Here is a 14862-nt window from a genome sequence, read left to right as displayed (position 1 = left end):
GAGATAACACACGTCTAGAAATCAAAATTGCATCAGAACTCTGCTACGTGAAGGTACGACGCTGTTCTTGACGATCAGATTAAAAAGTAACCAAGATTAACGCGCACTCGAGGAGAAAAAGAATGACACAAGCAAGGCACTACGTTGACCTATGTTCCCCGTCTGTAGGTGTATGGGCATTTTTCATTCAAGTTGCTACCATCTCCGTAAAACGACCAAAATGCTATCGGGTAACGCTGTTCTTGACCATGAAGAAAAAACTACTAGCGCGAAGTGACTTCTTCCACCAGTGCGCTATCATCACACGCTCACGAGTGATCCAAACAGGCCCGAGAAGATGACGGCTCGCTCTCGTCATTTCGAAGATAAGTTGATCTCGATAGCAGTTTAAGGCAGCAGAGTTTTAGTTAAGAATGCAGTCTTAGTTAACCAGTGAACTAGACAACCATCAAGCATTTCGGAAGCTCGTAATGCATTATAAGATCCCTGTGCTCAGCACTACAATGGGCAAGCACTCCAATATGGTTCACGAAGGCATCAGCCGGTGAAATTAGAAAGCGCCACGCTGCTTCATATCTCCCTATGCACTGCATTAATTTATATAGTTCTCCGCTGTATTCTGTGAGAACAATTATTCAAATGACATGCAGAGACGCAGACATTAATTCTCTCCACGAAGATGGCTCGTGCGCTACAGTATAGCACGTGCACCGCCGTCGTTTAAAAAACCGGGAGCAGAAAACGTATCGCGCCCTGACCATAATTTTCACCAAATATAATCACTCTTCTTGATTCCTGCTCGACGTTATCACTCTTATCTTTATTTCTCACGGAAGTTCCCGCTAAACAGGCCTCCTTACAGTGGCAAGCTGTTCGGCGTAAAGTTGTCCTCGTTTTCTTTGCCTGTCCTCAAGTAATTCGTGTGTCCGTAGGAAAGCGGTTGCCCGCGATCTAACCGCCCGAGATAACGAAAAATTTGCCAGTCTATTTGCCTTACGATGCCTATATAACAAGCAGATACAGCTAGCATTTTCTTTCCTCTCACAAGTGTTGAGTTCTTCAGGAGGCACTGCAGAAGGTACTTTATCATCAGCTCACCAAAAGAGCGTCGCCAACAGGACACAAGCTCATAAACTAGAGTGTAAGAGTTTCGCACGCATCTCGCTTCCGTCTTCGATTGGTTCGTCCTTCTCTGTCTCTTTAAATCTTCCCCTCGCCCAGTGTCTACAGCAGGGAACCCCGCCTACTCCTTTCGATTTCCACCTTAATCTTTAACCAACGCTTCCTTGATTTCGAAGCCCGCCGTATCAGCACGGTTTGGCAAAATCAAACTTTCACCGACTGCCATTTCTTCTGCTCGATACTTCGCCGGTTACTTCATTATAGTTAGAATAAGAACCTCCATTCTGGACTAAAGCAGGCATGGTATGCGCATATACCGAGGATATATCGTTGACGTCAGCAGTTTAAGGGTCAGAAGCAACTGCGACGGGTTAGCGAAAGTATAGGGACGCAACTTGCGCTAACAAGCTCTGGTGAATAAAACTCCTGACTCGAGAAACTACCAAGCAGCGGCTACGAAGCAACAGCCAGTCAATATAATGCGAAAACCATCGCCAGCTTGCCGTCATCATTGCTAAATTCAGTTGTTTCTTTTGGTGTTTGTTTCTTAAGGTATGTATTTTGCCTTACCTTACCTGTGGGGAGGCGCCCACTTTCATTGACGACAGCTTGTAGCCCGGCGAAGACCGGAGGCCAGCTGACGGCAACGAGCCGCGGACCTCTGCATGTGCCTGAAACGAGAGTGCGCTATAGGGCAGCTTACTCCCTTCTTTTATTCGTGTTTATAGTGCACTACAGCGCTTGTGGTGGCGCCACATACATACATCGAGAGGCCTTGTCTGACGGCCGCCATTGCTGAGCACCATGGCTCAGCTCATCCAATATCATCATCAGCAGCATCATCATCATCCACTATCATCTTAATATAACTGCGCCCACTACAGGACGAAATTCTCTCCCGTATCTCCTATTAACTACCCCAACCTGTGCCAGCTGCGGCCGCCTTATCTCCATCACGTTTTCAAACATTAGTGAACAAAGCCGGCGCTCCCTCCGCCCGCAATTATGGTCGGTGCTGTAACTAATTCTGAGCGTCTGTCTCACATGTGGAAGGTGCGGGGTTCGACTCCCAGCGACAGACGCCACCCACCGGGCTTTACAGTGGGCAAAAGCCTACCCCTGACCTGATTCTCCGCTTCCCTGTGGCTAAACTGTTGGAAAAATGATCTTTCACCTTCCCTCATGTCGACCTAGTCCATTAGCCGTGGCGATCTGTGGCCAAGCTAAACTAGCACCATCAAAATGAAATCATCATCAGTGCCGCTGTCGTCGTCACCACCATCATCATCATCATCTTGCCCTTTTTTTTTTTTAGAAGTGAGGATCGATTGTAATTCCTTGCTTCTCGTTTCGTTTACCGTGTGAAACGATAATGTAATATTTAATATAAAACCAACAAGCTCTAACCCAAACGAGAGGAAAAGTGACCCTTTTTTTTTTTCACTTCCTATCCCGTCAAACGACCTCGAAAATTAGAAAAATGCGTGACCCCAAAAGAGAATTCAAATCTGCTCCGTGCAGAGCGAAACCGGGGCGAAACAACTTGAGTGCTGCACATTTTCAGGGTCTCCGAAGCGTCTGAGCTTTTTCTTTTTTTCCAGCACTCGAGATTATGCCCTGCTGTCGAACGTGTTCTTGTGAGGCCCCACGAGAGTTTTCAGGTCGACGTCTTTCACCAGCGACCGCTAATTTTCACCACGTGCCGCAGACTCATCTTTAAGAGCAAAAAAGAAAAAGAAAAAAAATGACAACACCAAGACAAGCACTTAAGTACTCCATCCTTATGTGCCTCATTTCTGACTATGGTCCTTTTTTTTGCCGTAGGATGCTTATAATAACGCGTACATGGCTATAGGGATGTTCTGTTGAAGCCGGCTTCAGAACAAGCTTGTTCCGTCTTTTTTTTTTATATTAGGTAACACAAAAATATTAAACGTGAAATACATAGAAGTTGGTGTTTTCAAACACGCATAAAAGCTTTCGTTTATGCTAGAGAAGGGTCCTGTTTTCAATAATGTCTTGCCAGTGATGGAAAAAAAAAATTCTTGTTTGCTCAAAATCGCTGCTGACGATGTCACGCGTAATTTCGTTTTCTCTGAATTCACGAGGAAATCGTTCTTGCGGCGTATCGCACCCCCCTGCAGCTTTAATAATTAATGGGATTCAAATGGTCTGAGATGTGGCAGATCGTTACAGTCCCGAGAAGGGGCGCTTGAGCAATCATAATGCCTTAATAGTTTTTCGATACTACGCTGCTTGGATGTCCTTCAGTTTATGCAGTATACTGCGCTTATTTACTGCTTAGGCATGCACCTCAGAAAGGAACACAGGCAACCATGTTTTTGGTTGCGTGTGCTCTTACTTAGAATGGAGCGTAAGACATCCGCACACAGCGATCGTCCCGTGAAATTCCCGTACGCGCGGTAAAATCTTTAGCATTGAATTTCTTCTCGCATGATATATTGCTTTCGCTTTCAACAGCCAAATAATGTCAATGGCATGAAAGTTCACTTCACGTCACCTGAAGCAAATAAATATATGTGGCGCAATAGCTGCTTCGCCGTTTTAATTCACTCAAACCTTTGACCCACCCTGTCCCAAACACCGGAATTTCAGAAAATTAACAAACAACTGTAATTTCTCAGTTTACTTTTTTGCGCATTACATGACCGAAAGACAATTTTTACGTCACAGCCACCGGTCGGCTGTAGGAACCAATACCAAAGCAACATGAGGGAGGAAATTCAAATGTAGATTATTTACTGGTCATTGACGATTTTACTTTGGCAATTTATGTTCACTAATGTCAGGTGCGTGATTACAAACATAAAACACAAACAAAATGGGGTGCGTACCTTTTAAGGTTAAATGTTGTGCCAGTGGTCACGGAGATGAGTATTATTAACGACACAATGGTAGAAGAAGTTCGAGAGTGTGAGTTGGGGTGGTATTTTGAGGCGATTCTTCTCTCAGTTCGTTTTTTTTTTTTTTTGCTTTGGTGTTCGTCGAACTGCCCTTTGTTATTACAGGCGAATGGTAGCGGAGGTATCAGATCGAATAGCATTAAAAAAAAAAATAAGCAGCGGACACGGCGATGACCTTTGTTCTCTGCGTAATTCCATACCTAGTGCGGTGCGTCAGAGAGAGGTGGTTGCCGAGGTTGGACAGTGTCATTGACGGATGTGGCTTGAAGTGCTACCGCTGCAAACTGATCGGTTGTCCCGTTGCCCACCGCTGCGGCGTGGCCTGTCCACTCAATGCAGACATCGATCTCGTGCCCGCGTAACGCTGGGGACCATCGCTGAGAGCCGTCTATACTAGGATACAACTCAAGAATGCAGCGGCTTTCTCCCCGTTAAAGGAGCCAGTGGTGTCGGCCGATTCTCATGACCTGGCTAGCGTGACAATGCAGGGAGCGGCGCCACAGTAGAGAGGGATCTATCCCCGACCATAGGGGGAAGGAGTTATCCCCCTTCATCTACCACTACCTTCTTTGTCACACTAGCTGGATCGCGAGAATCAGCCGACACTATTGGTTGAAAGGGGGCCCTTTGACGGGGAAAAGCCGCAGCGTTCTCAATTTTTATCTGACTATAGCCTTCTGTAAGTTGGAAGAGATGCCGGCGAGCCGGCACCCCTCAAATTAAGGCCTGGTTTCGTGAAAATGTATGATGTGTAATATGGAATCATTATTTTCGGAGAGTTTTGGCCAAAGTGGTTTAGAATACGAACTAAAAGTTCCACGCGTTAAACGCAGTGTCCACTTCGGACCAAATTGTGGCGCTTCGAGCGCTGAATAGCAGCACATGTCCCCGGGGACGACGGCTACTGGAACCACGTGATCTAGCGGCAGCCGTGGCGTCGTAGAGAATTGTTCCAAAGCGTTTAAGACCATCGCAGTGGGCGTAGGCGTTCGGGAAGTGGATTTATTCAACGATGTGCATCAACGCAAGCGTATTAACGCTTAAATATCCCCAAAGTGCGAATTAAGAAATTAAGAACGTTGCGCAGTTGTATTTTTACTTCGTTTAGTTCTTGTGTTTGTTTATTTGATATTCAGAGCATCAAGGGCGGCGGTCTACATTGAACCATTTTTCTCAATAATCGTTGCTGAAGGGAACTGCCGCGGTGCCTCGGTAGCTTTATGTTTCGGCTTCTGAGCCCAACGTCGCGGGGTCAAATCCCAACCGCGGCGGCCGCATTTAGATGCAGGCAAAATGCAATAACGCACAAGTGTATAGTACTATGGCAGGCGGCCGAAATTATTCTGGAGTCATCGGTTACAGCGTCCATAATAGCCCTCGCGCGGCCTCTGGAAGTTAAACTCCGCATACCACTACTACTTAGGTTAGTGAGTAGGTCCATCTCCCGTAATGACAAACGTCGTCTAAATATCATCGACATTTTTTTTGTCACAACTAGGTTTGAGGGAACGCAGTCATTTCATGAAGTTCAGAACTATTGGCTGTTCTTGAGCGACCTGCTCAAAAACCGCATGCAGGACGCTGCTAGAATTATCATCTTAGCGCAAAAATAAGGAATGTTATCGGGCAAGTCGTCTCTTAATTGATTTCAAGCTAGCAGAACTAGGGGGCCTACGAAATTTTTGTCTCAAAGTGCGAAGCCGTCTGACACTGTATCAAGCATTCGTTTGCGACCTTAACGCTGCTATACTATACTGTCTGCAAACACTGTGGGGCGACAAGAGAAGGAACAAATTAAGCTGCGGTGAGCATTCACTTTCTCCTTTAAATTGGCGTATCATTTCAGTGACGTGTACCGCACTAGACAGGTTACACCTATCGTGAGGTCTGCCCACCTTAACAGCTGTTTGCATTCTGCACAGAACTCTGGAAAAATAGGCGCCTCCAATCAACCAACTAGCTCAGCTTCAGCCGCTTTTCCTGTTCAACTAGAATTTCCATTGGACTTTTCCTGGTTGGCTATAGTTATTTGGTTTGCAGAAAAGTCCGGTTTCGTCGAGCTAAGAAGGTTCAGAAGCCATCCGACTTGCGACGATAGAAAGGCGCTGGAAGGGTGTCAGTCTTCATGTATCAATACCAACGCCGCAGCCGCACTCGGACAATAAGTTTTGGGACAACCGGTCACCACCAATAGGCACGGAATAGAATAGAGCTACTCTTGACCAAACACATCTTCTGCTACGGTCTTTCACGCGCATAAAAGGCCTCAAGGAAGCATTATCCCTGGACGTGTTGTTTTCAGCATTTGTTAAAAAAAAAAAAAAGTTTTTTTTTTCTCACCAGCATTCAAATGCGCTTAAGGAACGAAACAGCAATAAATTCAGGAAGCTATCGATGCAAGTCTATCGATACGAAACTCGGATAACCTCCCTGGGAAGCTTTTCATTTGTCTGCCCTATCCACATTGTGGGGAATTCTTACAGATCGAATACCTGCATTGTGCTATTTTCTTACTTTCGTCTCTTTTCATCCTTCACAACCGTTTAAACTTCTTTTTATCTTTTTTTCACACCACCGCCAATAATTTTCAGTCAGTCCTCCTCCACTCCATGTACACTGTTTGCTTTTTTTTTTTTTCGTTTACCATTCTTATATAATTCATCGCTTTCAAAGGACTTTCCCAACCTGCACGTATAGGATCACACAAAAGAAAAAGAAAAAAGAGCCTTGCGCAGCCTTCCTTCAAGCGCGCTAAATAGACTACCGAGCTACACAATAGAATCCACCACTCTAAACCATTGTTGGCTGAAGGCATTTGGAAAAGCCCGTTTTATTCTGTCTTCCCAAGAGAAAGTAAGGAATATTCGCACAATACTTTCTCCGCGAAACAAAATAAAAGAAGCCTCTTTTTTTTTTTCTGTCTCTCCATTATGACCTCGGGGCTTTGCATGCATTGATCGGGTAAAATATTTGCTGTCATTTTAAAGCGACCATATCTTACCGCTGGTGTACCGCGCGCCCACGAAGACGTCGAAACAAGCGAAAGAATTCCCCGCGCGATCTCTGCGAGCAGACGCAGCACTTGGCCGGGTCAGAAGGCGAGAAGCGAAGAGCGCCGAATAAGTGGGCGCTCCAAAGGAGAAGCGCCAAGATGCGTTAGATTCCTGCCGGGCCATCTCGCGGCCTCTTCGCGGCGCATCAGACGGCACTAATCCGTCAACGTCGCATTAAAGTGCATTCCACTAGAAGCCGATAATAGGACTCATTTTCTATCGCCGCGGCGTCTGCCGTCGAAGTTTTTTGGCGTCTGCCGATAAAATGAAGTGATCGTAGCCGGGGTGCTTCTGAGCCTGCATTAGAAGGCTTTTTTGTTTGTTTGTTTCTTTAAAGTTCGTCCCAAAAATACAGAAAAACGAATATGCTGGAATGGAGCTGGTTAAGAACAGTCGGAAGGAGCTCGAGCTAGGTGGTTTTATAGATAGGCTCTTGAACATGTCTTAATGGTACGCCAGCGATTTTTTCTCTTGCAGTGGATAAAATAATTTGCGTTAAGAAATGGAGAACTCCAACATCCGTTCTGGTTCCTCGCCTTATTTTTTTTTTTTTCCTGCATCAATGCCGCATTAGGCCTCCAACTGGCGGAATGTATACCGGGCGTTTAAAATTATTTCACACAGATTAAAGCCGCCAAAGATACGAGTACGTTGATGCGGTCAGTGCGGGCGGAATATACATCAAGGCAGACAGCATTTTGCGTGATAGAGCGCAAATAAAAGACGATTAATTAATTAAATCAGCCAGTCAAGTTTCTAATCTTTGCTATGGGGCGAAACAAAACATCTTGAAATTAAAGGCTATCGACAGTGACAGTGAGCCGGCTCCTTAAAATTTTCGAATTGGCAGCGGGGTTCCGAATATCGAACGTAAAAAATAGTTTTTTAATCTCTTTAAGATGGCTTTTCCACGTTGTACATTTGTCAAATGGCATGGGTGCACCTTGTCGTAACGAATATAACCTGAGCGTCTTCTGCGTCATAAAACAAATGAACTGCATGATCATTTCCTGCATTAAGTGTTCGAGTGATACAATTTGGTCAGTGTGCAACGTGGGGAAGAAATCCACACAAGTTTTGAAAAGCTTGTTTTTCACGCTCAATATATCTAACAGCGAAGCCAATTCTGATATTTTAAAACTTGGCTGGGCTCCGATTCTGATTATTCTTATATTTAGTAAAATAACGTTGCGTCCTAAAACCGACAAATAAACGGATTATTAGTTAATTTTAGTAAATATTCGTATTTGAGTCGCACTTTATTGATTCGTGAGAAAATCAAGTGAGGGGGGGGAAGCAGTCCTTTCTTTATTTGAACAGCCTGCAGTGTAGAGTGTCCTTAGACTTTTCTCTATAAAGTCTATAGACCGTCTATGGACAAATCCTAGATAACAGTCTATAGGCAATACAAATCCAATAGACAGTCTCTAGACAATCTATAGATTTACGGCCCTACACTTTTACTAGTCTTTTATCTATAGAGAGTCTATACACTGTGAATAGACAAAAGGAAATATCTATAGGAGGGCAATGGAGTGTTTAAGAAGTCTACAGACGCTATAGACCAGTTTTACAAATGAGGACGACGATGGGCTCTCGGTCCGCTCTAGATGGCCGGCTGCTTTTGTGCTTCGGGGACCCCTCGGGCTCAGCCCAGTGTCCTCAGCTGTATCTCCGGCTGCAAGCTGCACAGAGTAGCCTCCCCTCGCTCCTGATGTTCTGAACCTTTCCACAGTGGCTTGGGTTTCTTCGGGCGACTCAGAAAGATGTGACTTAAGTCAGCTGTGGTGCTAGGACACAGGTGGCAGTGAGAAGATGTTTTACCGTGGGTTACAATAGAAGGAAAGAGGTTGTCACTGTGGCTGTTTGATGTGAGCACCACTAAACCTGGCGGCTTTTGGGAAGAGATTTATGCAGTGGAGGGTACATTAGGCAGGAATTTCTGCATCGCTGTACCTTTTGCATCACTGAATAAGGATGGATAGAGGGGCGAGTTGGTAATAGTAGTTAATTGTGAAAGCTTATCCGTGCCATCTTCAACTTTGTCTTTTTCTTGCTGTACCACCCATTCCCACCATTCCCAGCCTTTTAAAAAAAAAAATGCATCGAATAATTTGAAACACCCAGTATATATGACAATTGCCATATATAGAACGGTGCCAACGACAGATTAAGCATGAGATGGTAATAAGGGCAAAAATAAAAGTTTCATGCAAGCTTTTGAGTAGTTTTCACGAAATCTCGCAACAATCGCATGAACGTGAATTAGCCATTCAGTATGAGTAAAACTCTACCGGTCGCTGTGATGTACTATGCTGAGTATCGCACCCGACTGTAGCTTGCGTTTGTGTACAGATTATTCATCGGTATTTTCGGTCACAAAACATGTAATGAGAAAATAAAAGAAGAAAGCGAAACGCGGAGAAAAAAAAATATAAACCGTGTGGTGCTTGACGGCCGGGAGGCGAAGCGTCGACCTCTTTTCAAGTTTCAATACTTGCGTCCGCCTGGAGGAATCGCATTTTAATCCATCTGCCCTGCTTTTCTTCCTCAAAGGTGATGGAACGAAACGACAGACAGAGTACATGATATTTCTCTAAACAGGAAAAAAAAATTGTTACGCATCCGTAAATTCTTTCTGAATGGCTAGTTGGTGCGTCTTAGAATTTTCATGAGAAACTAACAGCAGAAAAAGCGTGAAAAGCACACATAGAGTGCAGTTCTTCTTTGTACACAAAACAAAAAAAAAACAGGCTGCCCTGCGCAGTTCACAAAGGAAGCTAAAGCTCCGCGTCGTGGACTTGGCCTTGAAGGTCGCCGCGGCCCAACAATGTTTGGTCATCTAGAGCGGCCCGAGGGCCCATCGCCATCCTGCTCATCTCCTTCCCCACCCTCACCTGATCCACTGAAGTGGCGAAAATAACATCCTTACCAACCAATCAAATCCAGAGTAGAAGACATAAGATTTAACAATACTGTCAGTCCAGGCCTGTCGGTGCATCTTCGAATATTCGCACTGTGTTTTTGGGTTTCGTGTCTCTTTGTTTTGTAATCCTCGTTTGTTTTTGTTTTTTTTCTCAAAGATTTTGGGGTGTCGATGTAAGATAGGCGGCGGCAAAAGCGATGGGCACGCAGTGAATGACAGCAGTAAATCTTATTTTAACATAGTGGGTACATGCCACTAACCTCGGGTCTTACTCTGCTGCACTTAAAAAACGCCTGTTGCCTTTCCAGTCAATTCAACCTTTGTGTCACTTGCGGCTGCAACACAAACTGTAACTTTTTTGCATTACTGGTATACTGCGTGTCTATGTTCACACTTGGGCCTCTTTTTTCAGGAGTTGAAGAGTTCTGCGTCGCTCTGGTGCACCAATCTACTTCACTGCCTTTACGTTTCGTTTCTCAGTTGGTTTTGTCTCAACGAGAGAAACGCTTCTCAGCTTCCTCGTTTATGACAAGAGTTGTGAAGCGTGCGCATAGGCCTGGTGGCAGGAAGACGTAACGTTTCAGCCCGCATTTCTGAACGAAATAAACACGATAGACAAGAAACATGCACCCATATACTGTGGTGAGGCGTCTGTGAGTGCTTATCTCTGTCCATCTTCATTCGCCCGTAGCTCGTGCAAAAGTACAGTAAACGTATTGCAAACTTTCACATTCTTAACTTGGATTGAAAGCGCGTATTGTGAAAAGGCGTTGACAACCAAAGCCGATACGCATTGTGCAATCTCCTCGCCCACGAGGCAACAATGCGGGAAGTCAGTCCCCAAACATCGCAGGATTGCTTTTTCCTCTGAGTAGAGATCAAAACTACTGTAGCCCCGCCGCGGTGGCTCAGTGGTTACGGCGCTCGGCTACTGACCCGAAAGACGCGGGTTCGATCCCGGCCGCGGCGGCTAAATTTCGATGAAGGCGAAATTCTAGAGGGCCGTGTGCTGTGCGATGTCAGTGCACGTTAAAGAACACCAGGAGGTCGAAATTTCCAGAGGCCTTCACTACAGCGTCTCTCATAGCCTCAGTCGCTTTGGGACGTTAAACCCCAACAAACCAAACCAAACAACTACTCTCCCAGAAGAAAAAAAGAAAAGAAAGCAATGCCTGAAGAGTCGCAGGGTTCGATGTTAATCAGTCGATTAAAGCGCTTGCCTTGGCTCCAGGCTTCGTGCAGCTCTCGGCTCACCGTTCATTATGTGCTCGCTTCTCTCGAGGGTAAGCGAAGCGCCCGTTAGTTCGGCGACGAGGAACGCCAGACCGAAAGAAGGCAGGAGCGCCTTGCGCTAAAACCGATCCAAGACCGCCGCAGGCCGTCTGTTTCTATATCGAACGCCGAGGGACCGCTGCGGGCTTCCAGGTCCGTCTGTTCAGGCTCAAGGCGGCGAGTCTTCCAATCAAGTTATCGCAGCTCTAATACCTTTTCTCGGCAGCGCTACGCTCGTCGCACCCCATGCCGCATCGTCTTCTTCCATCGAAAGGAGAGGGGATGGAGAGCCGGGGGGGGGCATCCGTGCTCTTCGAATGCCGCACTCTCGGTTGTCCCGCTTTCCCCACTCTCACCCTCTTTCTCTCTCTCCCTCTTTTCTTGGTGGGTCTCTCTTCTCGCGCAATCTCTGGCGTCGGCAATTATCCGGCTCCGTTATTTCGCCATCCGTTGTTTTGTGCGCGCTGTCCCTTTCCATCTCTCTCTCTCTTTCTTGCTGTTTCTTTGCCTTATTTCGTCTACAGCGCCAGCCTGCCGCGAATCCATTCAGCGTGGAGGAAGGGGTGCGAGGGAGGAAGGAGAGGGCGAGCGCGTCGGGGGTTTATCGGGCGCCGATAACGACCGGCTCGCCGCGCGAAGAGGGGCGGCGACGCCGCAGCGGAATCGCCGGCGTGCCGCCGCACAGCAGCCTACGTGTGCCACTGAGATAGTCCTGTGCAGTTGGCCGAGTGCTGGCAGCATGGTGAGGCACGGGTAAGCGAGACAAATACTCGGAAAGTAACGGTCAGTGACAAAAAATAAGGACTCATAAAGGATCATGGGCACATGTTCGATAGAAACCGAAAGTAGAAAGCTATCATTGAAGGAGATAGGCATGATTGCAGAGCATCAGCATGCTGGGAGTAGTGACTGGTTATAAATAATAGTAAATAGTAATTGGCTGGAAGGCACCTATGCAGTGACTGCATGCGACGCGAGACACCAAGCTTCAGAGGGCGTACACCAGGCTGCAATACAACAATGCATGCAGTCCAGCTGCTATAAAATAGCAAGAAACTAATGCGGCAGGGACCATTGCATGCATTCTATATCGTCATGTTCTGGTTCCTAAATTTATTTTTTCTGCAATTTTTTAGCCCACTTCCTAAACGAAACAGGGATACTCTTGGCACTGCGAGTCATGATGTAGCGACTGAACACTAACGGTGATTCAAGATGCGTAAAAGACATAATTTATCAATTTCGTTTCGAACATGCGAAAGCAGCAAGCAGCCTTGAACGCATGAAACTCGCTTCCACATATTCGAGCGCGGCGGACATAATGCGTGTTTACCGATTAAAACGCTGCGCTAGAATGACTCGACAACATGGTCGCGATTCAACGCACAAGCATCAAGGGCGCTGTGCAATTATCTCGGTCTTCCACCTCCAAGTGTACCTTCCAGAGGATACTCAGAGAGAGAGAGAGAGAGAGAGAGGGGGGGGGGGGAAGGCAGGGATGTTAACCAGAAAGGATTCCGGTTGGCTACCCTGCACAGGGGAAGGGAATGGGGGGAATTAAACTGTCGAAACACAATGGGCACTGCCAAACTATGTATGAAAAAAGCTGCGTGAACGGCAGCACACTCAAACGGTTATTATTTCTTCAGCTTTCTTTATGTTTCCTTCTTCAAACTCGACTCTACCCACCCGGCGGAGCACAGACTGCAGATTTGCCTCTTTTTTGGGGGCGTGCGACAACGGCACTTTTTCCCCCTGTACGAAAACCTGCAGCAAGCTTCAGATTACGTGGGTGTGTAAATATTGAGAGGTGCTGCGTAGCCCACCACCTAAAGCTAGGTTTGAATCCTTTTTCCTCTCTTACATCGAAAGCTCAGTTGGTACTACGGCAAAGTCTCTAAAAATATGTGCGACATAGTAATAAATTTACCTGCTCCGTAAACTTAATCATTGCAACGCTGAGCCAAGAATGACTTCAGATTTGACTCAGCATTGGAATGATTAATTTCACCTAGCCGGTAATCCTATAAGCGTGTCTTGCGAGGCTCAGCGCGCCCCCCATAATAGACTGGGACGGAAGGGAGTACCGTATGCACCGGAATGGGTGTTAGATGCAAGGGTTCCTTCTTCTTCCTTTCAAACTTAAACGCTGTTTCTCACAGCGCTTAATTACCAAACCAGGCTGGACGCGACAACATGTGCTTGATCCACCCGGCATCATCACTTAGAGTTGAGTTGAGGTGCCTCTTCTTAGGTACTCGACATGTATACTCACACTGCACCGCACTGGAAAAGCGCAGGGGTGCAGCACGCGCGCGCACGCGAGCGCGAGATATGCACGCGGAGAATCCGTTCGGCGTTCTATAAATCTCTACTGAACCCCGCACCCTCTCCACCACCTCCTTCTCTGCCTCTCGCTCGCACCCGAGCTGCATTAATCGCGGTTATCAACCTCTTCCGGCACTCGAGCTCCCCTCTCTTCTTATTCCGCACATCGCTGTGTTTGCTTCCCTGTTTCTTTCTTGCGTGCCTCGCTTCCACTGTCGTCCGCTATTTCCTCGGCAACCTCTTTGGCGCGTGATTTCTTTTTTGGGACGCTGCGTCGATCGGGACGCGAAGATGCCATTATCTACCCGCCCTCTCGTGGCTCTTTCACGAAGCTCGTTTCGCGTTCGCCTCGTGGCCGCCTTCTCCTTCTCGATGTAGCCGTATAGAATGCGCGCGTTTGTCACACTAATGGCGGGGAGTTGTAATAAACTTCCCCAGCGTTTACCGCCGCAGTGATAGCACTTAGAAGCCAGAGAAGGAAGGGAAGAAGGCAACAAGTCGTGGCGTTTAGCAGACGTGCGTGCGAAGGGCCCTTTTGTACCTTTCTCCTGAGGTGCGTGAGGCTGCGAGTGCACGTTCAAGCCGAGATTTCTACGAGCTCGCAAGGATAGAGTGCGCTGAGATCGAAAAACAGACCCATGTCTTTCGTATGTATAGAACAACCAGTTTTTTTTTCTTGCAAGCAATCTATAGTCCCAATTGTGAGCTTGACTCTGAAAAAAAGAGCGCCTGACATTCCTAGTGCGTTACTTTGTGCGGTTAATGGCTGCTAGCTTCATTTCTTGTTTTCTCAATCACAACTAAGTTTACTTTCCTCCAGACACTTTTCCCCCAATATCAGCGTGTGCTGCGCGGATATGTCCGTATGTGAGTATACCACATGTTCAAAATGCCAAATAAGTTTTTTGCGCTCTAGTTTATGCCCCCGTTCAAGTCGCGAAGATTGATGCTCTCCGCCTGTTTCTTTGTCTTTTCTTATGCGTGTGCGTGCCCGCGTGCATGCCTGCCCGCACACAAACCAAGTCTTAAAAATCTCCAAGACATTAGACAAGGCACTCTGGAAGCCCTCTATTGCCAAGTTGTCCTCCTGTGTTGACTGCCATTGCGTTCGCGAGAAAAAACTTTTCGTATCACATTGATGACGCGGGAGATATTTGTTTCAGTTCAGCCATTAAATGACGGCAGCATCACCTACCTCCGAGGCGCGACGACTACCAGCAGCATCGACGTGACATTT

At 46.6% G+C, this 14862-nt stretch overlaps 1 protein-coding gene across 1 annotated transcript in view; it reads left to right on the top strand.

Moving 5' to 3' along the window:
* Nucleotides 1–14862, top strand: part of LOC149340479 (neuronal acetylcholine receptor subunit alpha-10-like) — a 333173-nt gene that overhangs the window by 253775 nt on the left and 64536 nt on the right. The gene's annotated exons all lie outside the window — the stretch shown is intronic.

Source organism: Amblyomma mixtum, chromosome 6 (assembly GCF_055824585.1).
Source record: "Amblyomma mixtum isolate Tamu chromosome 6, ASM5582458v1, whole genome shotgun sequence".
In the NCBI taxonomy this organism is placed as follows: domain Eukaryota; kingdom Metazoa; phylum Arthropoda; class Arachnida; order Ixodida; family Ixodidae; genus Amblyomma; species Amblyomma mixtum.
This window is presented reverse-complemented; position numbering and strand designations above follow the sequence as displayed.